Here is a 24,255-nt window from a genome sequence, read left to right on the forward strand (position 1 = left end):
CGAAATGTGGACAGCTAGGAAGAAAGGCTCTGCTTTGTCATGGGTGGGCTGCTCAACAGAGTCCCTAACAAAAATGATTTTAAAATCTATCTAAGAAATAAGGGAGAAGACGACTGCTTCTGTAAGGAAACTTGGAGGTGCTGCAGACCCTTCCTTTGGAGGCAGGGAAGGGGAGAGGTGTCCTCAAACGCGGGCCACATCAGTTTATGGATGGTGAGGAAAGAATGGTGGAGAATGTGCTGGAAAACTGGACCTTTCCCACTAGTGCATCAGGAAGAGGGAAAAGGAGACCACGTTTCAAAAATAAACACAAACCCCAAAATAAACACTGTTAATGGAAGTGACTAATCAAGGGTGTGCTGAACCCGGTGGTTCTCGATAAGATAGAGCGGGAAATGCACTTGGAAAAGAACAGATTTTCCCCCCTTTGGTAAATAAAGTGATGGGGCCCTGGGTCAGGGCTGGGGCCGGCATTATAGCAGAGGTTTGCAGCACAATCTCACAGCCCTGTCGCGACGGATGGTTGGAAATGGATCGTTCTTTGCATTGGAGGATGTCCCTACCCCCTGGGTGTCAATACTAGTCTCTTCCAGCTGTGCCAAATAAACATGTCTCCATTTTGCAAATGCTCCCTGGGGTAGGGGTAAGGGACAAAGTGCCACTGTTGAGAGTCACTGTTTCGGTTTATTTTTTGAAGTTTTATTTATTTATCTATTTTTGGTTAATTTCGGTTATTGACTTGGCTAGATAGAAGGATGCCTAGAAAATTGGCAGAGTCTTTCTGCATGTGTCTATGAGGGTGTTGCCAGAGAAGATTGGCATGTGAGTCAGCAAACTGAGTGGGAAGACCCACCCTGACCGTGAACAGCACCATCCAATAGGCCAGGGCCAGGATGGAGTGGCGCAGGATGGAGAGGCCGTGGGAAGCCTGCAGGGGGTATTGCATCCTTGTTGAGGTGGACATCAGACTCCAGTTCTTTAGCCTTTGTGTGTGAACCTGGAGCAGCAGCTTTCTTCAGGCCTTCTGCCCCAGGCCAAGGCTACACCACTGATCCCTTGTGTTCTGAGGCATCCAGCTTCTTAGACTGAGCAACTACTGGTCTTTCTAACTCACCAGCCTGTAGACAGCCATTGTGGGACTCCTCAGCCTCTAATCATATGAGACAATCTAATAAACCCCCTCTTATAACCAGACGTAGTCCATTGGTTCTGGTTTTCTGAGAACACTAATACATTTTTATTGACATACAGTAATTAAACATACATCCGTGGGGTAAAATGAGCTGTCTAGATTCATGTGCAATGATCAAATCAGGGTAATGAGCACATATATCGCCTCAGATATTTATCATTTCATGGTGGTAGAATACTATTTAGCCCCCAAAAGGAGGAAGTCCCGTCACTTGCAACAACATGGTGTCACCTAAAGGACATTATGTTCAATAAAATGAGCCAGGCACAGAGAAACAAATGCATATGATCTCTCCTATACATGGAATCTAAACTCACAGAGGTAGAGAAGAGAATGGGGCTTCTCAGGGGCTGGGTTGAAGGAGAAAGGGGGGACCTCAGTCAACAGATCCACCTACAGACAGGAGCACCACTCCTTTCCATGATAGGGGCTCAAAATAGTCTTACTCAGGTTGGGTCCAAGTATCTGGCCCTTCACTATGGCCAGTTTTCCATCTCCAGGGCCTCTGGCCACTCTGCCCTCCTGGCAGGAAGGGAATGCATGGAAGACCAGAGCCCCCACCCCACCCTCCAGCACATGCAGGGCTCTTTGGGGCAGACTTGGCCCCATGGGTGAAGTACAGTGAGTAGAGGGGAATGGAGGGGAGCAGGAAACCACAGGGCCTCCTGGCCAGGCAGCCCTGCATGAGGACAGGAAGCCAGCACAGTGCCCCCTGCCCTGTGGCAGAGTTCACCCCGTGGACTGGTGATGGGGAGCATTATGAAACCAAAGCTCTGACTCTCCCCATCATTACAGTTAGACTCAGACAGAAAGGGCTGCTGCAGCCACCCATCATCCCCTCTCTTCATGTCCCTGAAGAACAGTGACCTGCCCAGAGAGAGGTGGAGAAAGGACTACTGTGGCACACCTCTCATGGCCGGTATGAGCTTCCTCTTGCTGCAGTAACAAATAACCACAGACTTAGTGGCTTGAAACAAGACAAACCTCTCATCCTCCAATTCTGAAGATTAGAAGTCCAAAACGGGTCTCACAAGTCCAAATCAAGGTGTCAGCTGGGCTGCACTCCCCACAGGCTCTAGGGGAGACTATGTTCCCTTTTCCTGCTTTAGAGGCCACCTGCATTCTTTGGCCCCTTCCTCCATCTTCAAAGTCAACAATGCAGCACCTTCAAATCTCTTAGACTCTCTCCTGCCTCTCTCGTAAGAGGGCTGTTGACGTCGCATGGGGCCCACCTGGGCTTATCCTGATCCTTAACTTGGTCACATCTGCAAATGATGTGTCTGCTGAAGAAGGGGTCAGCTCTTGAAAGAGCCAACTCATAGTTCAACAACGCTTCTCTGAGTCCCTGTTTTGTGTCAGACCTGGTCCAGGCACAGGGTGCCAGAGAGAAGGAAGACACAACTCCTGGCCTCACAGCCTGAGGAGGGGAGGGGGCTCGCTCTCTCCACTTCCACTCCCCAAATGAAGAAATGCATTTAGATCACAGAAGCAGTGGGGGGTCAAGTGAGCCTCAAAGGCAGACCCACCCAACCCTACAAGTCCACTTACATCTCCACTATTTAGAACTTCACGGGATCCACTCTGTAAAAGACGTAGGAAGTACTTCCTCAGATGGAGGCATGATTGTGTCTCCCCCGGAAGGTTAGGGGACAGGTCATTAGGGGGATGTGACAATGGCTAACACACAAGGCAGAAACACACACCAGGCCTCGTATGCTCAGAGTCACTCATATGAATGCAGGTGGCTGACCCCACAAGCCAGTGAGGTCAGTACCATCACAGTCATTTGGTTGGTCAGGAGGACACTGACATACAGAGGTGTGTCACTCATAAAGTCACACAGCCAGACAGAGGCCTCCAGGAGGGGTCTAGTCCTGAGTCAGAAAGTTACCTGTGTGGTCCCTAGGGGATCAGAAAGGTCAGGCAGCTGCCAGCCAGAAAGCAATGTCACATCTCATGCATTTGAGCAGGTCACTGGTCACCATGCAAGGCCACATCCCTACAGTAGCCGCCTACTGGACACACCAACAGGAGGCCAGGATCTTATCTATTGGAAGGCCATAAAAAGGAGTCTGTGGGGTCAGGGGCGGGGGCTCAGTGGTAGAGTGCTTGCCCACCACTCTGGGGCCCTGGGTTCCATCCCCAGCACCACAGAACAGTTGTTGGTGCTGAGCGGGCTCACAGCTCTCTGCTGCCTCCAAAGCTCTCACCAGTAGTTGCCCTTGCCCTCAAAGATGCCCTGATCTGGAGGGTCAGTGACTGTTGTCCATTTCAAGGAAGAAATTCCATGGCCAAGAGACATCCAGGATGCCACCTGGGGTTCAGTGGACACAGCTACCTATTATACTGGTTCCCATATGGGGCCAGTGGAAGCCACTTCTCAGACACCAAGTTCCTCTTGCAAAACAAAGGCTAAAGAGAGGGGAGGGCTTTGGAAGCGTTTTAAAGGTCACTTTTGAGAAATCCTTTGGCCACCCACAACTCTCTTGACCTGCAAAGTCTGCAGGGAGCTGATCTGTATGGAGGGGGAGGAGCACAGCCTCTCCTGCCTCGCAGGCCTTCTCCACCGAGCAATCCCACCATGATGCACCCCAAGAGACACATCCAGGCTGCCTGCGTCTCCGGAAGAGAACCTTCATCTGCCACAGTGCACCGGCAGCCTGGCCTCCGGGTCCCGAGTGCCGCTCAGCCACACACCACGCCTGCCCGTCTCACTTCGCCCAGGTGAAAGCGGTTTCAGATGCTTCTCCCTTGTGCTCATTGCCTTCTGCCCAGAGGTGGGCTGCAGGGCTAGAGAGGGAGAGCCATGGCCAGAGAGAGACAGGGAGAGGTGAGGAGAAGGTTGTCAGACTGGTCCTTCCAGCTCTGGGTCCCTTCCTTCCTCTCTGCCTCCCTCCGCCCACAGTGCAGAAAGCTCCGCAGATTCTGCTCCCTGGCTGGCTTCTCCTCCTCAGCAATCTGCTTTCCACCAAAAAAAAAAAAAAAAAAAAAAAGTGTTCTAAATAGAGCGGAACTGAGAATGGGACCGCAGCCCGGATGAAGTTGTCCCCTCCCAGGGGAGCCCGGCGTCCCACATGGAGGCTGGTCCACCCCCAGCGCCTCTTACTCAAAGCATTCTTGACCCAGGAGCACCCGACCCTGACAGAGGCACAGAGCTGCCACAAATGGATTTTGCCTCTGCAGCAGTTGGCCTGGCCGGCTCTCTCCCCCCACCCCAGAACCCAGGAGCCTGCTCAGCCTCATCTGCCGCACCTTCCCTGGGAGGCGACTAGGAGACCCTACTTTCCCAGGCAGCCAGAGCCCTGCTACAGTCAAACCACTCCAGTCGCTTGTGGAGAGAGACGCTGGGTGGCCCAACTAACCCACCTGAACCCAGCCTGCCCGAGGCGGAGGTCGGAGCACAAGGCCCGAAACCTCTCTCTTGCCATGATGGATGGATTGCAGAACAATTATTTCTATTGAGTTTGAGTGTCCTGGTTGCTCTCAAGGGGGCCTGAGCACCGCATTGGGGGTGTGTTCTCAGTGATTCCTCTTTGTTTCTAGAAGAGTCTATCCAAAGCCCATCCCCACAGCAGAGCCCACAGCACCTATTAGGATCCAGGCACAGCTCACACATTCTGAGCACGTCACTCACGAACATGCGTAGGCATCACCCAGTGCCAAACAGCCTTGGGTACTGAGGTTCTCACACCTTCTGCAGTAAGAATCTTTTCCTTCAGCCCTCAGAAGACAGGGATCCTAAGGTGGGAGCCAACTCAAAACCCAGGTGCCAACCTGGGGCAGGTGACACTGGGACAGCTGTGGCCTATCTGGGAGGAGGGGGAGGGGGAGAAATCTGGCAGTCTTGAGGCAGGCAGGAGAGCTGATGGGGAAGTGGGGGTGGGCTAGCCCAGCCGGCCCTCCACCCCAGCCACTCCCCAGTACCTACACTGAGTAGAATCCTCAGGAATCTCAAGCCAAACCAATTCCATGACTTGCCCATGAGTCAGGGCCACCCTGCTCTCCACTCCACCACCTCTCTGAATTCAGCACCTCCAAGTGTGCCAATTCCTCCCACCAGGCGCAGGCAAGGGATTTAGAAAATGAAATTAACTTTCAATACAAAGTAAGAATTCCTAACGCTTATCACGGTCAACGTCAGCGGTGAGGGGTCAGCATGGACTTTCATGTCCCTCCTCCCTGTCCCTAAAGGACAGAAGAAGGCAGAGGGGAGTGAGGCCAGGGAGGGAGGGGTAGTGTAAAATATGCAAAGAGGGGTCCTGGAAAACACAATGCACTTATAAACCAGAATGACGCCTTCCCAGGAGGTTTTGGGTTTTGTTTTGTCCCTCGGGTGGCATGTGGCATGTATTCACGAAGGAGGAAGTAGTCCGTCCCCGCTCCCGTGCCCCTTTCTCTTTCTCTCAAGTCTGGTTCAGAGCAAGAAAAAAATTAAAATGCTGAAACAAGGTCTTTCTTCCCCTCTGGATGAACTGTTTTACAATAAGCTACCTGCTGGGGTCAGGAAACGGGAGCTGGTGGCTCTGAGCTCACACAGAAAGCTCACGTGGGGGAGCCACTCCTCAGAACCCACCCACACATGGCCCATGTACCAGCCCTCCTCGGCGTCACCTCCTTCCCTCCCTGGTGCTCACCCAGCCGGTGCTAGGAGCTTTCCTGAGGCCCACCATGCTGAAGGCCGTGGAGGGCCAGGGTGGCTGGAGCGGAGGGCGGGAAGCGTGTTCCCAAGGCGCCCGTAGGAAACTTGTTTTCTTTACAGTGAGGTGTGTGATGCTCCAGGGGCCCAGGAATGATCAAAATAAAAACAAATAAGCAACAGAAACAGGAGCCCCTCCCTGGGAATGGCAACTGCACAGAATGAAAGTTTATCCAAACACACGGGGGAGAGGGCTGGTGTTGGAGGACAGGGCAGCCAGAGCTCCTGCACTGGAAGGATATTTGTTTATGACATTTGATTTGCTCCTTATTTTTAATGCTCCTCTGGCCCTCTGTCCTCTAAACAGACCAGCTTTTCCATCTTCTCGTGGTGCCAGGACAGCCAAAGACAAGCAGGCTGAGCTGGTGCCAGCCCCCAGGCCACTGAGGTCTCACACTCCCAGGAGTCCACGCCCAGGGCCATGGGGTCCGAGCAGGGGATGCCTTGGTTTCTGCTGGAACTGGGGAGGAGGCCGAGACTTGGAACTTGGACGTGGAATTGGGGAGATGGCTGTCTGGCTTGTGGGCTTCCCCGAAGCCTTGGCAGTTGGCTCCCTCTCAGCCCCAGGAGGAAGGGCTTCCAGTACCCAGTGTGTGTGTCCAGGGGCGTACCGATTCAGCAGGGTCTTCTCAGTTGGTAAATAACACGAAAGATTCTGGAGAGTACTTGGCTTTGGAAGGAAAAAAAATTGACAATATTAGAGTCAGGTGAGACAAGATGGTCAGTTGAGTGACTAGGAGTGTCCAGGAGACCCTGAGGCACTCTGGAGTATCTGGGCATAGCTCAGCTCCCCCTCCATCCCCAACAAAACCTGCACAGCCAGAGCAGAGGCCACCACAGTCCTGACCACACAGCAGAGGGGCCTGCCTGGAGTCTCCTCTGCCCGGATGCAGAGGTTGCCTGAGCTAAAGTGACGGCAGATGGCCCCATATGTTCTAAGTAGAGACTGAACATCTCTAATCAGAAAACCCCAAGTCCCAAAGGCTCCAAATACAAATCTTTGCAACTGCCCTTGGAGACACATTAATGAAAAGGACTTTGAGGCACAGAGAGGGTAAGTTACTCACTTGAGACTGCACTGCTAAAAGTCTTCAAGAGGATCAGGCCAATGCCCTCTGGGACTAGAGCTGTCAGCCCACCCTCTACCCTTGAGTATCACTGAACCTTCACAGGAGTCCTAAAATCTCCAACATTCACAGTAGAAAAGCTCTAAACCTACACAGAGGTCTGCAACGACAGGGCATTCAAGCGGCCAGAACTCGCGATTCTCAATGGCCACGGTGATGAAGGGGACCCAGCTGTCACGGCAGGTGGCAGGGGCACAGCCTCTCCCTCCCAAGGCTGCTTGTTCTGCAGACATTACTGACGCTCATTGACGTTTGTGTTCTCCCTGCTTTCTTTGACAGTGTGGGACATTTCCCAATTCTTTGCATCCAAGGGGTGACAATCCCTGCCAGTGGAATGTGAGCAGAAGTGAGGGGTGTCCCTTCAAGGCCATGGCAGTTGTGTATGAGCATGTCCTCTGGTGGTGTCCTCTGTTCATTGGTGGAAGAAGTGGCACCTGAAAGCAGTGGGATTCTGAAACACAAGGAACCCCAAATTTCTGCATGAAAGAGAGTGCCCTTGTCCCCACCACGGCCAGCTCCTATTCAACTACAGTGCCAATGAGAAAAACTCAGGTGAAAAAGGAGATTCGGAGTGTTTTGTTACAGCAGCCTGCTGGGACTGATATGTTGTGGTAACGGCCATAACACTGCCCCTGTAGGGTCTGCTCCATGGCAAGTCATTCAATCTCCCTCACTTTCAGTTTCCTCATCAATAAAAGAAAGGTCTCAAAACCTTCTCAAAAAGTCATCAAGAGATTCAAAGAGCTTTAAAATTGCAGATCTCCATGAAACCACTGACTTATTTCCTGGATGGCCTCATTTCTCTCAGCAGAATATTCTACTTTTTTTCTTTTCTGAAACAACTGCTGGTGGCCACGGTCCACAGATGGCCTCCTCCTTGTCCCAGCTCTCACTGTTCATGTTTGTAAAAGGCCAGGAGTGGGAGAGCTTGCTGTGCTTCTCTCTCCAGGATGCTATGGAGCTCTGGCCACTCCCGGCTCCTCCGTTCTAGCCTTCTCTCTGCAGGGAGTGACCAGGTGGCAGGGGCACAGCCTCCCCCTCCCTGGGCTGCTTGTTCTGAAGTGGAGCCTCGTGTCTTTGCCCTTGGTCCCCACATGGTGAGCCCCTGTGCCTGTGGATCCACCCACTGATGTCCAACTTCTCCTCCTGCCACCTGATGGAAAGTTCACACTAGGGTGAATCTCAGGGGGCCTGATCCACCCAGAGGCTCTAGCAATAGTTCCTTTGCCAATGTGATCCACGGCTGCACGTGCGCTGGTCTTCTCTGGTCTCATAAATAAGATTCTGAGAGCAGAGACCACCTCAGATGTGTGTGTATGTGCTCTATATTTCTTCCTGGTAGATGGGATAAAACTCTCTAGAAATCCTGAGCTAAACTTGAATTCATATTTCTCTTTCCAACCTTAAACATGAACCTAGCCTGCAGTTAACTGGGAGAAAAAAAAAAAATCCAGACACTTTCTATTTCCTTCAGGGAAAGCAACCAATCAAAGGCACCGATTTTCACTGCTGTTCAGATAACACTTTATTGATTAGTACTGGGCAAACAAAAACCAGGCAAATTTGGAGGTACACACAGCAACAGACTGTCAATAGGAAAAGTCGATTCAACATCTTTCTTGTACATGTATCATTTAAAGCCATCACACTGCAAATTTACTAGCTCTGAACTTGAGACCTTGACAACCCTGGGTCTGAATTCCGACACTCACATGGAAGATTTAGTGGAGGCAATGGATGGTTCCTTGAAGTCTCCGTCTTCTGAGGATTAAGTGAGGGACAGCATGAGATGACCACAGAGTGCCTGCCCTGGGACCTGAACATTATTGGGCATTTCAGGGGTAAATTCAATAAGTAAGTAATGACTCCGTTCTTAAAAGAGAAAGAGCGAGCATGCTGGGGGTAAAGGGGACACCCAAAACAAGTTCCAAATAAGCACAATGAGATACTAAAGTTCCGTGGTCAAGGAAGAAAAATGCCAACATTTGGATCTGGAATGTTCCCTAAAAGCCTGTGTGTTGAAAGCTTGTTTTCCAACCCAGTGCTGGTGGAAGGTGGTGGAAATGTTAAGAGGTGGGTGGGGCCTAGTGGGAGATCATCAGGCCATTGGGGGTGTGCCCCAGGAAGGGGTCTGTGGTCCCCTGTTCTCTTTCACTTTCCAGCCATGAAGTGGGTGGTTCTGCTCTGCTACATACTCCCGCCCCCACCAGAGGCCTAAGCCACGGCTCTGCCAGATCATGGGCTGCAATCTCCAGAACTGTGAGCCAAAATAAACCTTTTCTCTTTCTTTGTAAGTTGGTTATCTCAGGCATTTGTTATGGTGATGGAAAGCTGACTCACACACAGAGTTCAATAAAAACTCATTACCGGAATGCGAGAGGAACTTTCTTAATGAAGCAATTCCAGAACATTCCCAACTCCTGGCCACATGACTAATAGGTACAGAATGGCAGCGTCCTGAGCCAGGGGTGGACTTGGCAGAGGGCCCTGAGGGTCTGTCATGGAGCAGCGTGCCCTGCTGTCCTGTACCCCATGTGAGTCCTGAGCACCCCAGCACTGAAGCGTTTTAGAATGCACGGGTTTGCACTGCGGGGGAGGAAGCAAAGTGTAAAGAGATTGCACCCAGCTCCACTGCAGCTCATGCTTGGAAACTGGACAGCCTGACCAGCCCCTCTGGTCCGATATGGACTCTCCATGGAGAGTGAGTCACCAGGTCGGGTTGGCCCCTCCTTGAGTAGTTCATCTTTCAGCAAGTGAAGCTAAAACCATCTGTCCTGGTAGGTAGGCCCTGTCACCCAGGATGGAGCGATCATAACTGAGAAACAGCTGTGACCTGTTGTTTTCTGATGCTTGTAATTCTGCTCATTCTCAGCTTAAAGAGAATGACTTTGCCTGCCAGCCTGGGACCTGATGTTGAGGATGGTGGTTCCAGCAAGGACCACCCGTGGGCTCATTCCCAAGCTGCCACATCACCAGCACCAGTAGTTCCAGGCCAGCTGGAGCCCTGGGGATCAGCAGTTTTATGAGCAGAACATGGCTTCTGCCCCCTCCAAGCCCCAAACCTGAGTTACCAGAAAAAGGGGGATGTCAGGGGGAAGGGGCAGGTGAAGGAGGAAGAGGAGGAGGAGACGGAAAACAATTACACACACACACACACACACACACACACACACACACACCTTCAACAGAACTTGATAACCCCAAGTACCCAGTGATCGGCGCCTGACGGCATACAAAAGCCAAAAGGCAGGTCCCAGGACGGGTCAGCCTACGACTTCATATTTGCCTTTCACTAAGCAAACTAATAAATCCCCTACAGTTTTAGCCACGCAGAGCTCCCAGTTCTTATTTATTGGTCAAAACAGCAGGCAGGTTTTTTTCCTCGCCTCCCTGTCCCCCGGGGGGTAAATAGTCTCCCTTCCACCCGTCCTGTCATCGGCTGTGTGTCTGTTTGCCTTCTCCCTCGACAAACTTGTGCTCAGTGCGACTGACAGTATGTGCAAACAGCTTTGAAGTATTCTTTGGTGATGGACTTCCTTGGGACAGCTCTGGTTTTGACTCGTGCAGCCCCAAGGCAAAGGGACAACGTGCCACTTGTCAGGGAATGGTCAGACCCCTGCTGGGTCAGGCAGGGACGGGAACGTGACCCAGGAAGGAACTGTAGAGGACTGTCAAGACCAGCCCAGAGAAAGGGCCTGAATACCGGCATGTGACCTTGCAGCTAGCCAAAGCCGAGGGCATTGAACATAGCAGTGAGGTAGAGGTCAGGGCTCCAAGGGAATCCGAGGACCACATGCCCAACACCCTCCTTTACATGGAAGGAACTAAGATGAGGGACTCTGAGACAGAACTCGGGTTCCCCCGTCTCCCGAGCCAGTGCTTTTCACAGGCATAAGATATACTGCCTGGATCCAGAAATAAGAGATGGAGAGATGTGGGTAAAGAGGGCAAAAATGCATTTAGCTTCTATCTCAGTAAGAAATTGATATTCGTGGCCTCTTGGCAGGCAGGCCATGAATTGCTCTTCAAACTTCTCTTGCTTCCCCATCAAGTAGGAGAATAATATTCAACCTTCCCTCACATCTCCCACTCTGCCAAAAAGGTTGCCTCCCCCAGGGCTGGACGAGCCCTCACCAGATGTTTGAAAGGGGATTCCTGCATGAGTCAGAGGTAGATCCAGAGAAGAGCGAGGCTGGAGACCATTTTGGCCCCTGGGATTCTATGTGGATGAGAAGATAAGAAGAGCGGGTGTGTGTGTATGGGGTCGGAGGAGTTGTTGCCTTTGGCCCAACAGCACGATTATTCTGGAACTAAAGAATGAATGCAGGACACACATGAAGGGAACAGCTGAAATGTTCATTTTTTAAAAAGAAAAATGGCACCCAAGCAGCTGGGCCAGCATGCCTCCCCCATCTGTGAAGATGGGTCAGTTCAGAGGAAACTCGGGGAATCTCAGGAGTGATGAGAACAGGCTCTGGAGTCTGCACCCTCACCTCTGTCCTCCCTGTGGCCACAGGGTGCAAGATTGGCTGAGGGCCCAGGTTCCAACATGGCGGATGCTCATGCCTGTCTTTCAGCAGAAAAGATGGAAGGCGAATCCCTCGACAAGCATCAACAACTTCAGGGTGTCATGCAAGTCTGAAAACCTGGCTTTTCTAACCTGCAGAAGAACCTATAATTTGCCTCTGACTGTTCTTACTTGTCATGAACACCAAAAAACTTGGGCAGGCCCAACTCTACCCTCCTGCGCTACCCCCCCCCCCACCACCACCACCACCTCCAAGTTCCGCTCCCTTATCCCAGATAAAGTCAGTGTCTGCATAGGAAGAGTGAGCTGGGAGGTCCCCCTCAGCACTGAGTGGAACGCAAAGGTTACCCAGGAGACTTCAGTAAGAAAGTACACACTTAGCTCCAATTTACATGCCCTTGACATTTTAAATAATTCTAGAGTTCAAAGGAATTTCAGGAAGTCAACTCATCGCCAACTCTTTTGCTCTCCAGACAAAACCATCCCAAAGGTTTTAGTTCTTTGTTTCTGTCTAGCAAAGATGTCGAATTTTTACCCTGCGTAGCACATGAACACGCACGTCAACATTTTCCACCATTCCCAAAGGCTATGTTATATATTTATATATATTTTTTGCTTCTTAATGAACTGTTTTGTTTTTAATGGGAAAGATTAGTTCTACCTGTGTAAGTATGATTGCATTAGAGAGAAATCCCTGGGACCCTGAATCCCCGCCATGCACACTGTCCATCTGACTCCTCCTACTCAGGATTTTATTCAATACCATGCAACCCTTCCATTCTAACTGGGTCAGGAATGGTGCCTGACCCAATGGCATCTATCTATAGACTGTAGTGGCCAATAAAGTGACCAGATGCAGAGCACTGAATGGTATCTGGCCAAGCGCCTATCAGAAGCATCCATCAATTACAGTAGGAAAAGTAGCAGAGGCAAGGTCACCGGGTCACCTAGCTGGGCGACCAAGTATTCCAATTTGCCCAGGAATGTCCCAGGTTTAGCCCTGAAAGTCCTTTGTTATGAGAAACCCCTTAGGCTTATGCCCACAAGGACAGTAGGTCCCCTCTGTTCATCACCACTGCAGAATTCCCGAGTCAGGAGCAGGGAATCAGAATAAAGGATCAAGACGACCAGATGCAACTCTTGCTGTCCCTGGAAACAGGCCATAGCTACTGGGTGTGCTCAATGACTTCGGGCTTCTTGACAAGGCCTAGCTGGGTAGCTGCTGGAATTGTCCCTCCTCTGCCTCGCTTCCCCCGTGACTTTAAAATACACCTTGTTCACGGAGGTGATACAGGGGGCCTCTGTTTCTGAAACCTGAACAAATCTGAGCAGTATGATGGCTGCCCCCAAGTGCCAGGGAAGGAAGGGGACTCCCATACATCCTCTTCCAATTTCAGTAGCACTGAACATCTTTGGGTGGCTCTCCTCCTTCATTTTGGAGGAGATGCCAACAATGACCCCAAGTCCTAACCCGCCATAACGCACCACCCACCACACAGGGAAACTTCAATTGTTTTTTTATGAAAACAAACTGTCTGTTCACTTTGGAAACTAGAAAGTACACACATCTTTGACTGCATGTTGGATGAGGTTGACTGTGACAGGTACTTAGTGTTTTCAACCATGATCATGGTGGCTGCAGAGTAAAAGGGACAGAGAAGACTCAAGTCACTATCAGGTAGTGTCACCAGAAGACCCTGGGAGAGGAAGGTCCTTGATAAACACTACCAACCCCAGTAGCCAGCTCGTATGTTGTGAAGCACCAAGATCCTGCCTGGACCCCAGCTGCCACCTGAGAAGAGGGTCCTCACAGCTGCCTGGATCTGTCGGAAGATGGAATGAACCGATCATTTTTGTCCTTCTGGAAGCCCACCTAGAGAGCTGGACGTGGAGAATACCAGCCCTCACCATCCAACTTGCCCGCCTGAGCCTTCTCCAATGGCCCTGATGACCGAGAGCCTGAAGAAATTCCACACTGACTCTTGGTCACTCTGGAACCTGGTGCGTAGGGATAGGTCCAAATGCCATTCCTGAGCTGCTCACAGTGTACAAATGGCGGCCTCTTTAGAAGGAGCAGGAACAACACCCAAGATCCCATCTGACTCAAGTGTAGTTAACTGTTTACTCTGCCTCTGGCCGGCAAGCAAGAAGACTCGCTGGGTCCAAAGGCACGATGGGTGGGGGAGGTGGGGGCAGGCAGGCAAGGGAGTAGGGCAAAGCCTGGGAGCTGGGCTGGGGCCAGAAAGAGTGTCAGGAGCAGGAGGCAGCAGAGGCCACATTTTCCACAGGAGGGAGGTCCGAGTCCGAGAGAGGGAGTCGTCTCCGGCTGCAGGTGGCCCAGCCATGCCCTTCCCTGCTCGCTCAGGTCCACGTGTGGCTGCTCCTTAGGGTGGGTCTTTGGTTTCCACCCACATGTCTCCACGAGTCCAGAAGTTTCTTTATTCTCCAATATAAGAATTCTTAATCAAATCCCAGGCTCTTGACTCTCAAGAGGTGATCCGACCTCAGCCAAGTCCTTCAAGGAGTGCTGGGGGCCTTCGCTGGTTCTGGGAGGCTTTGCGGAGGGTGGTGTGGGCCAGGAAGCCAGCACTTGGTCATCCTCCCCAGGCCTATGAACCGAAACAGCAGAAGAGTTAGACATGGGCTCCCACACTGGCCACAGGTGTCTTCAGGGCTCAGCCTCACTTTCTGACTTCAGTCCATAATATTCAAGTTAACGTTGTAACTGAGCAGAATATTAAGAACACAGTGATTCAGTTAAGAAAGGAGACCTATTTATACTTCCTAGGAACTCCCTGCACAATGAATCGTCACCAGGAGCCCCTGTACAGACCCACCTCTATGCCCAGCACTGACTTTAAAGAATATTGTAGAACTCCGTTGGCCAGGAGAGGCAGGAAGTTCACTCTTGCAGCTGGTCACCATTGTACCTGTGTAATACGGGGCCAGGAGCATGGAGGTGTTAGAGCACCCGCTTCACAGGGAGGAAAGCTGAGGCTCAGCGGGTGCCAGGATCCTCAGTTATAAGGACAGAGTCCAGTCCCTTACCCTAACAGCCACTCTGGTTGAAACCTCTCTCTTCTGTCAAAACTCTCTTGGTCACTAATCAGGACCACTCCCAGAGTGCACAGTGGCCTAGTGGAAAGAGGAGACCATTAAATACATTTCTCTCCCCCTAACGCTGACAGCAAAGAAATTAAGATGGACGGGGACTCCCCCATCTCTTCCTCACACCTTCCAATCCCCCATTGCTGAGTAGCAAATATATTTAGCACCACTAAATGCCCTCAGAGGTCTTGGCAATTCTAAGTTGATGAGACTCAGCAATTGGAGTAAATGGCCTCTCCACAGATGCAGACAACCTGAGTCTCCTGGAGGAGGCTGCTCTCGGGGTCTCCGATTCCAGCAGTCACCATGAACCACAAAGAACAACTTAGATGACTACCTACCAACCTGGGCATGCATTGGTACCTTCCTGGTTAGATGCTGTGGCTGCAGAAGTGAGTCAGGCAAACCTTTGTGCCCTCCTAGGCACATCGGGGAGGCACCTTTGGCACCTTTGGCAAGCAGGAAGCCAGGACAGTGAAATCTGGAGGGAAACAGCCTAGAGATTCTGGAGGCGCTCTTGAAACCCAGACCGCGAGCAAGGCGGCTCAGCCTGGTGCAAAGGGCTGTCCTTCCTTCACCCAGGTGGCTGAACCCAGGCAGGGATGGAGCAGCGCCATGAGTCCCAGAGAGAAGGGTGCTAATTGCCAGGGAGGAGAGGTGTCACAGGGAGGCCCCAGGGCTCTGAGCAGGGAGAAGATGCTTCAAGACATTTTTCTGCAAGGGAACTGGGAAAGGAGACAGAGTCTGCATTTCAGAGTCACCTACAAATAAAAGAAAACCAAAAGGCAGCCAACGTGCAGACACAGAGGCGCGCTGCGGCTCTCTGAAGGGTGGCCAAGAAGGAAACTGGGTGTCTTCACCCCTGGTGGTGCCCAGGCCCTGTGGACACTCCCTTCCAGCTGGACCTGAAAACACCCCAAACAAACCCAGCGTTCTCTAACTTTCCTCTGGTTTCCTTTCCCCTCCTGGGCAACAGCCCTCTGAGCTGTCTCCGAGAGAGCCACGGTGGGCACGAAGCCTTCTCCCCAGGGAGATGCCTGCAGCTAGCAAATTAATTGGCAGCAGCCGGGACTTCCTTCTTGTTGCCTGGCAACCACATGCTCTTGGCAGGAGGACTTAAACACAGAGGAGAATGTCGTGAGGCATTTGCAAAATAAAATAAAAAGTAAAAATGCAACACCCCAGACTCATATCCCCGCATGGCAGACCCAGCCAAGGGCATGGGGGCGGAGGCGGGAGTGAGGGAATGGACCCAGAGAAGGAAAATGAGGTTCAGACAGGAGCAGACTCTCCCAGGCCCCCCTCAAACTCTTGCTGGCATAGCGTCTGTTTGGCTAAAGACACGCCTCTGTCCGCCTGGAGAAAGGCACGCGGGTCAGAAGGCACCTTGAGATCTAAGATTATGACAACACATTGCTGTTCATGTCTCCCCATCATCCGTCACTCCACAGGGGTGTCATCCCGGCCAAGGTGACACAGCTATAGGGCAGCACCCACCCCCACCCGATCCAATCCCTGGCACTTGGCCATTTTCACGCCTCTTGCCATGGCCACTGGGAGATGATTGGATGAGCCCTCCGAGGCATGGCCTTGCCCTTCAGCCTGACCTTGGCCTCCACCAAGACGCCCAGGTGTACGTGGAACACTGGCGCAGCCTAGGACCTGAGCTGCCCACGGGAGAAAAACGGGAATGAGGAGGGAAAGAAGCGCAGCAAGAGGCCCTGCAGGAGGAGGAACAGCAGCTCCACAGGCACACCCTCGGCCTGATCCCTGCCACCCGCAAACGGCACTCCAGGTCCAAAGGGCTGTGCGATGAAGCTGAGGGTGCTGGGCCATCCAGGTGGGCCCGGAATGTCATCATCGGGGTCCTGATGAGAGAAGCAGAAGAGGGGGATGCTGCAGGACAGAGACAGAGGTTGGGAGGGTTCAGGAGGTGGTCATGAGGCCAGGAGAGCAGGTGGCCCCGGAAGCCAGGAAAGGACAGACTTCCCTGGAGCTTCACAAGAACCTAGTCCTATACACTCTGTAGCTCCCCAAGATTGCTCTCAGGGCACGCTGGGCCCTTCAGAGGGTTTTTTGTTTTGTTTTTTTTTTTTGTTGTTGTTGTTGTTTATTTGTTTTTGGTCTTTTTAATGGTGCTGAGGATTGAACATAGGATCTTACACATCATGTGCTTTACCACTGAGCCCCACTCCCGGCTATTATAATATTATCAAAAATATTATCACAATCTAGAAGTTAACAGTCAAACGGAGCTGATCAGAAGGGGCAGGGTCCAGAATTTGGCATAAATAGGTCTAACCCACCCTGCAGGCCCAGAAGAAAGAGGCGGCCTCCCAAAGCAACTGAGGCAAGGGGCAGCCCCCCCCCCCCCCCCCGCTTTGAAGTGGGCTGTTAAATTACACCATCTGCTGCCTGCAACGTGGACAGGTGGCTTAATCTCTGAGAGCCTTAGTTTCATCATTGCAAAATAGAGATAAAATTATTATCTATCTTGCAAAGCTTTCAGGATTAAAAGAGATAATATATCAAAAGTACCTAGCGTACTTTCAATGATGCCAAATAAGTGATAACTCTTGAAAGATTAGGCATGCAGACATGGGCAGAAGCTGTGGGTTGCCTGACCCAGTGTCTACTCTACCCTGTCTACTCAGAATAGAACTCTTGATTTTTGGCTGGCAAAAAGACTACATTTCCCAGCCTCCCATGTGGCTAGACAAGGTCAGGTAAATAACTAAGATCTGATCAATGAGATATAAGCAGAACTACGGGCGTAATTCTGGGGAGGCTGCTTACAGGTGCTAGAAGGATCCCAATTTTTACCTTCTGCTTTCAATGAAGGACAGGATGGATGGTGCTCCAGCAGCCATTTTGGCTTACAAGGACACTGAAAATGGGAATCATTACACTAAGATGAACCAACAAGAAGATGGGGTCCTGGATCCCTGATCCCTCCAGGGATGCTCTGCCTGTTTCTGGATTTTCTGTTATGTAAGAGAGAGAGGCGCTTCTGTTTTAGGCAAGTCCTTGTTGTTGTAGAGTTTTCCAGTAATTATAATGGATTCAGATTTTAGATCTAGGCAAGCAGGATTTGGAGACATTCTAGAGCAAAGGTTTTCAAAGGATAACCCTGGACCCAGGGCTTCCACCTCATAAGAGCACCTGTTAGAAATGAGAACTCCCGGGCTCTGTCCCAGACTTACTGAATCAAACACTTGCTGGGGCCCTGTGGTCTGTGTTAGTAAGCTCCAGGTGATTCTGATGCACATTCAAGGGTGAGAACCACTGTTCCCAAGCGAGACTTCTCAGTGAGGCACATATGGAGCAGAATAACCATCTGGTGGGGGGAGGTTGTCCTGGATGTGGTAGGATGTTCAGCAGCATTCCTGGACTCTACCCACTAGCACCCCCTGTCCCAGTGGTGACCACCAAAAATGTCTCTGACATTGCCACGTGTCCACGGTGGGGGGAGAGGGCAGCAAAGTTGCTCCCAGTTGAGAAACACTGCCCCCAAGTCTCTTCCTCCATGGGAGCTGCAGGTCAGAATGACTCCCGGAGGTTTTTGGGCCTCGCCCCTGCCCAGGTAAGTCAGAATCAGGGAGGGCGGGACCAAGGAGCAGCTGCAGCTCCCTGGGTGAGGCCTGGGTCGGCCAATGTCGAGGACCACAGCAGAAAAGGGCCAGGCCCCAGGACAAACTGCTCCAAGCTGCAGGAAGTTTCTGTATCCCAATGGCGCAGGACCCAGGATGCCCCTAAGCAGAGACTCATACAAGAACAGTGAGCGGAGCAGAGTCAGGAACCAGCATCCTAGCGGGCAGATGGGTGGAATTCTTGGCAGCTGTGTCACTTGGTTTCTCATAAGAACAGGGTGGACACCTTTCAGTCCCTCACATGAATAACCACACAAAGCCCCAGTTCCTCCCCTCATAAACAGGGCACACCGGGAGCCGGCTCCCACGGGTGCAGTAAACATGAGCTCACCAGCAAGGACTGACTTCATCAAGACCAGGACACGGCCGTGCTAGGGCCCGTCTGGAGGTGGGGGGAACAGATTCCCTTCCCGGTGGGTCAACCCTGTGGGCACCAAAACCAGGGTGAGAGCAAGCTGAGACTTCACAGATACCTAACTTGCTAAAGTTGCTCAGCCACAGGTTCATAATTGAGATGGAAGGAGAAGAAGGAAGAATTAAACGAGAAACCAGCCACCACGAGAGAGGGAAGGTTGGGTCAGTGGATGCTCTGACCCCTTAAGGAGAAGACCAAGCCTGCATCTCTTCTTTTCCTGCAGGGACTGTCTTTTTCCTTCATTATTTCCTCCCCAGCCTGCCCTGCTGACATGCTAAGCCTGGCCTTGCCTTGCCTTGTGTCTCTTGGTCCACATCATTAAATCCACGATGTCAAGAAGGGGAGGTGACGAGAGGTGGAGGAAAAGGAGGTGAGAAGAAGTGAAGGAGAGGACATGAAAATTGAGGGGAGGACGAGGAGCTAAGGCCCTGAGCTCTTCAGGCTTTTTAAGGACCGGCGTTAAATGGCGTCCCTGTTCCCTGCTATCTCAGCCTTGCCTGGCGGGCAGAGCTGAAGAGGGAACAAGCACGAGTTGATGAAACCTAAAAGAGCCAGTTCTAGGGCGTCTCTCAGAAGCCACATACAAATGTTAGAATGTCCCTGCATGTCCCATCCTTCCCTGGGGGGTTCTGCTCAGTCCGTCAAATGCAGATGACAGGCACAGGGGAGAAGAATCCCCTGTGCTCCATCCCAGCAGCCCCACAGAGACAGGAACCCAGGTCCCCAGGTCCCCTGCCAGGGCCCTCTGCTGTTTAAGGGACTTTCGGCAGGCCACTGTGTACAACAACGGAGTCCTAGGAATCGAGGACTTCACTGCTGCCACTGCTGCTTCCAATGTCCCCAACTCCCCTTCTTTACCCTCACCCCTCCCCATAAAGTCAAATACATCCCCCACTCGACTAAGACCCCTGGGTCCCTGCAGCCTGTAAACCCCGTGTGCAAACGTCCCGACTCTTGCAAATGTGTTAAAAAATAAACCTTAAAAAGCTTCCAGATGTTCTGTTTGTGTTGTGGTGTTTCTGTGCTCTGGTCTCCAGAGGCCAATACATGATGCACATGTATTTTCCTGATGGCCCACAGGAAAACAAGGCAGCCAAGAGTCACAGCCTGGGGCGAGGGGAGGTGACCCCTCCCCAGGACACGGCAACCCATCCACCCATCCACCCTCCCCCTGCAGTGTGCCTGGATCCTTCTCCCCTCCTCGTACACCCTAGTCCTCCACATCCCATCCCTTCCTCTCTTCTACGTGAGACACACCTCTTTGGGGTTCATGAGCTTTTAGGTTTGTCTTTCCCAAGCACCCACCTCATTTCCCCATTACACTTCTCATACCAGTCATCTTTTGGGACATTGAGTTGGGTTCATAAAGACCCAGGAGTGACCCTCCTACTTAAGATGTTAAAGACCATTTGTAAGGACCGTGGTAGGAGCTGGACCAGCCAGAACAAGGGCACACAGTTCACGACTTGGGCCCCTCTGGGGCTGGTGGCCTCTGATCTACAGGAAGGTAACTCCAACGGGCCGGCTTGTGCACACACCACCTCACACGCACCTTCCCACCACGCACACACCCGGGGCCCCAGGATTCTTTGCCCAGGGTGACGGCGGTTCCCTTTGATGCTCACCGGGTGTGTTCCCATTGGGCCAACACCAGACCTCAATAAACCGGGCATTATCAAGAGGCCGGTGGTTTGCGATTGCACCCGCCTGTTATCTCCGGCCGGGTGGGGCTGCTTTGCGGTTCACCATTGAAAAGCAGAACTTCTAGGCAGATCAAAGACCCTTCCGAACCTGCTGGTCTGATCCCTGTTTGTCCCCTGTGGACTGTTCCTATAGATGGACTTTAAAGATAATGGTACCCCAGCCCCAGACTCCCTGGGTCCTCATCTTATCATGCAAGGTGTCCCTCAGGGGGCCATCAGCAGCCAATTGCAAGGACTTTCTCACCCTTTCTTTGGATGACCCACGAAACAACAGCACACGGGGACTGGGCCACGCAGGGGCTCCTTTCCCCCGCTGTGAATCACGCCAGGCAGAAGGTTCCAGAGAGGAGGCCACTTATTACCTGCTTTCCTCAGCAAGAATAAACTGCCAGGTGCCTGCACCTGGTCCCCACAGTCCCCTGTTGGACTCTACAGTCTACCTAGATGTGCTAGGGCCAGTGGTCCGTCCGCAGTGAGGACACAGCGTGACCTCCGAGTTGTGTGTATCTGGGCCAATAAGAGGGACTGTCCACTGGCTGGGGAGAGAGAGCACAGGCCCTCTGCCATGGGGACGGGCAGGCCTCGTGCCTCCCGAGGGCTCCTCAGCCCACCCCGTAGGTCTGCCAGTGAGCAGGGGGATCAAGGGGCTATCACCTATGCTGGAGAGGAGAAAGAGGAGGAGGAGGAGGGGGAGGAGGAAGGAAGGAAGGAAAAGAAAAGAAGGAGCAAAGGCCAAGCAAATCGCTAGCCACACAAGCTGGTTATCCTAAAGCTGGTTGTCCCCAAAGTATGGCGGGGACACGGGGCAGGGCACCCATTCCTACCAATGGGAAGACACTGCGGGTGGCTTGTCTCCTTGGAGACCACCGAGCTTAGTCACCTGCCATCCCATCAGGGTTCAGGTCCTGAATCACTCTCTTAAAAGCTGCAGGATCCTGGGCAAGTTACCTCTGTTCTCTCTAAATTCATGCACAGAGCGGGGAGGACGGTAACACCTAGTGACGACTGAGTAGGTAGCACCTGTCCTTATTCCTCTACTTCCAAAACTAAAGCACCATCTCTATTAAAAAGCACAGAAGGAACACGCCCAAGGCAGGAAAGACGGACAGCCTTCCATGCTGTTTTTCTAGCCTTGACCAAGAGGTCCAGATATCTTCCATTGCTTTTCTTTTTTAACTTTTTAACTGATAAAATCATTCTCAGCCCCTGAATCAACCCTTAGCTCCGTTCCAGGGTTCCACGAGGACGCCTAAATTCCAGAGAACACGGGCCACGAGCAGGGACGGTGTCTGAGGCCTGAGACGTGAGTGGGGTGGGGGCTTAAGAAGCCCCCACGTGGATCAGCGGCTCTGCCACTGACCACAGCTGAGGCCAATCTGAACTGCAGCTGGCTCCCACGTCACTCCCATGTGTCTTGGTCCTTCTAACTCCGGTCCCGTCTTCCTCGAACCCCTGGGTAGTGACCGTTGCCTCTGCCCGCTCTCATTAGTGACACTGCCCCCTTCACGGCCAAGTTCAGCCACCTCCATGGGGAATGGCACCCTGCGGGCTCTGGTCTGCAGGGCTCCAGTGCCATGTGGCCTGGCCAGCCTGTGACTTCCGTGCCAAGGTGACAAGGGGAGCCAGGGTCAGCACTGTCCCATCACCGGGGACCCAGGCTGTTACCCAAGGCTGCAGCTGGGCTTTCTGAGGCCTGCGAGGTCAGGCTGCAAGTTCGCAGAGCAGGCCACCCACACGGCACATCAGGGCTGCTGGACTGTCCCCAGGGTGAGAGCTGCGCTGGCCCTTGGCCCTGACTCGGAAGACTCCACCATATGGCTTCCTCTGGGAGCAAAGAGGAGGAAAGGAAGTGAGCCAGGGGAAGAGAGGGCCACGCTTCCCCCTGGTGCTGGGAACCCCCCTTGGGCAGGGGGCCGGGCGGGCTAACCCTGTCCCCAGCAGGTGGGGGGGGGGGAAGAGGATGTCTGATAAAGGTAAAGAGTGACAGCTGATGTGACACACCCAAGGAGATCAGGTTCCCCCGTGGGACAGGTTCTCTCTCTCTGTCTCTCTCTCTCTCTCTCTCCCCAGATGTGTTCCCAGGATTTGATCTGAACTTCAAAAACCCTCGCGTCTGGGTCACTTCACACTTTTCCAATTAAAGACCCAAACTGGGTTTTCATGTTTGCAGAGAACTTTGACCAAAAGTGTAGGCAGCTGAGCAAAACAGGAAGAGGACCCTGCTGTCCCCTCCCCTCCAAGGCCAGGGACAGGGACGAAGCAGGGGAACAGATCTTGGTTGCTCTGGCTCTCGGGGGTCCCCTGGAACTGTCCCTGCTCTGCCGACAGCTCTCCTCTCTTCTCCGTCCTTTAGGCCTCATCCCCGCCCGGCCAGCAGGGGTGGGTGGGTGGGCAGCTGGGCGAGGCTCTGGGGAGGATAGAAGCTGGGAAGAGATCCTCGGGCACAGCTGCCGGGAACAGAGCGACCTTCCCAGGTTGCCCGGCATGCTGGGACTTGCTGGAAACCAGAGCTGGGCTGGGGAAGGGGGTGGACAGTGAACCAGAATTCCAAGGGGCAGCTGAAGGCTGGGGCGGGGGGTGGGGGAGAGGTTTCAGTGAATCGTATAAATTAGAGACAGAAAGGAAGTCAGGCCACCTTCATTTCCTCCCTCTCCTAATAGGAATTATCTCATTAGCCCCTGAGCTTCCTAGAGGCGAACTTGAAATGATTCCTGTAATGGGGATTTCAATCTGCAGCTCCCCTCCCCCAGGCCATCTCACTCCCAGGAGACCTAAGAAAGCTCTTAAAGGGACAGCACAAAAAGAGGTTCAGCTCAATGTGCACCCTCCCAAACCACAGAGGTACTGCCCTTCACCCCCTGTGTCCACTTAGAGGAATTTATTGTGAAGACACAGTCACAGATTTGGTGATAAACTGAATAACACACATTCCTCCCATCTCCCTACTACCCCTGCAACAACAAGAGAGAGAGAGAGAGAGAGAGAGAGAGAGAGAAGAAAAAGACACAAGTTGGGATCCCTTCAAGCTACAAATGTTGCCCCTTCAAGCTACGAATGTTGCCTTCCATGGTAAAGGGGATTAACAATTTTTGAGATGAGGAGATTGTCCTGGATTATCCGGGTGAGCCTTAAATGCAAACACAAGCTTCTTAAAAGAAGACTATGAAAGGAGATTTGACTAGAGAGAGGAGAAAAAGCAAAGAAATCACAATAGTAGAGGTTACAGTGATGTGACTACAAGCCAAGGAATGTGGGCAGACCCTGGAGGCTGGGAATGACACTCCCCACAGCCTCCAAGAGAAGCCAGCCCTGCTGACAACTTGATTTCCGCCCACAGTCATGTTCCAAAGTTCTTGTCTCCAGTTCTGTAAGAGAACTTTGTGTCGCAGGAAACTGCCACGTTTGTGGTGATTTGTTACAGCAGCTACAGGGAAACTAATAACGGTAGGAGTAAAGTTCTTCCCACAAGGATTGTCTTCAGGAGGTTATCCCTCAGCAAAAGAAAAATACATCAGAAACACCCAAGAAACTGTTCAAAAATAACGATGCCACAGTTTCACAATGAAATACTAAACCACCACAAAAATACGTGTAACTCAGGATGGGTGGTTCCCCAATATTTCTCTTGCTTTATTCATTGCCTAATGGTAGGCAGCTGGTCATCCTGACACTGGACGTTTCCTGTTTGTTTGTAGAGTGATACGAGTTAAGGATGGTTGGCTCCCTTTCTGCGGGTAGAGAAGCAAGAACCGGGGGAATTTAGAGCCGAGAGTTCAAGTAGCGTCAGGGCTTCCGTATGTCAAGGCTGTTATAACAAATTACCAGATCAGGGGCCT

At 52.2% G+C, this 24,255-nt stretch overlaps 1 long non-coding RNA gene across 1 annotated transcript in view; it reads right to left on the reverse strand.

Moving 5' to 3' along the window:
• Positions 1-9,525: 9,525 nt before the first annotated feature.
• Positions 9,526-24,255, reverse strand: part of LOC308636791 — a 141,447-nt gene continuing 126,717 nt past the window's right edge. The window contains exon 3 of the long non-coding RNA XR_014019479.1: positions 9,526-14,152. This is a non-coding gene — a long non-coding RNA (uncharacterized lncRNA). The remainder of the gene's footprint in view (positions 14,153-24,255) is intronic.

This window comes from Spermophilus citellus (assembly GCF_964194105.1).
Source record: "Spermophilus citellus genome assembly, chromosome: 17".
NCBI classification, from domain to species: domain Eukaryota; kingdom Metazoa; phylum Chordata; class Mammalia; order Rodentia; family Sciuridae; genus Spermophilus; species Spermophilus citellus.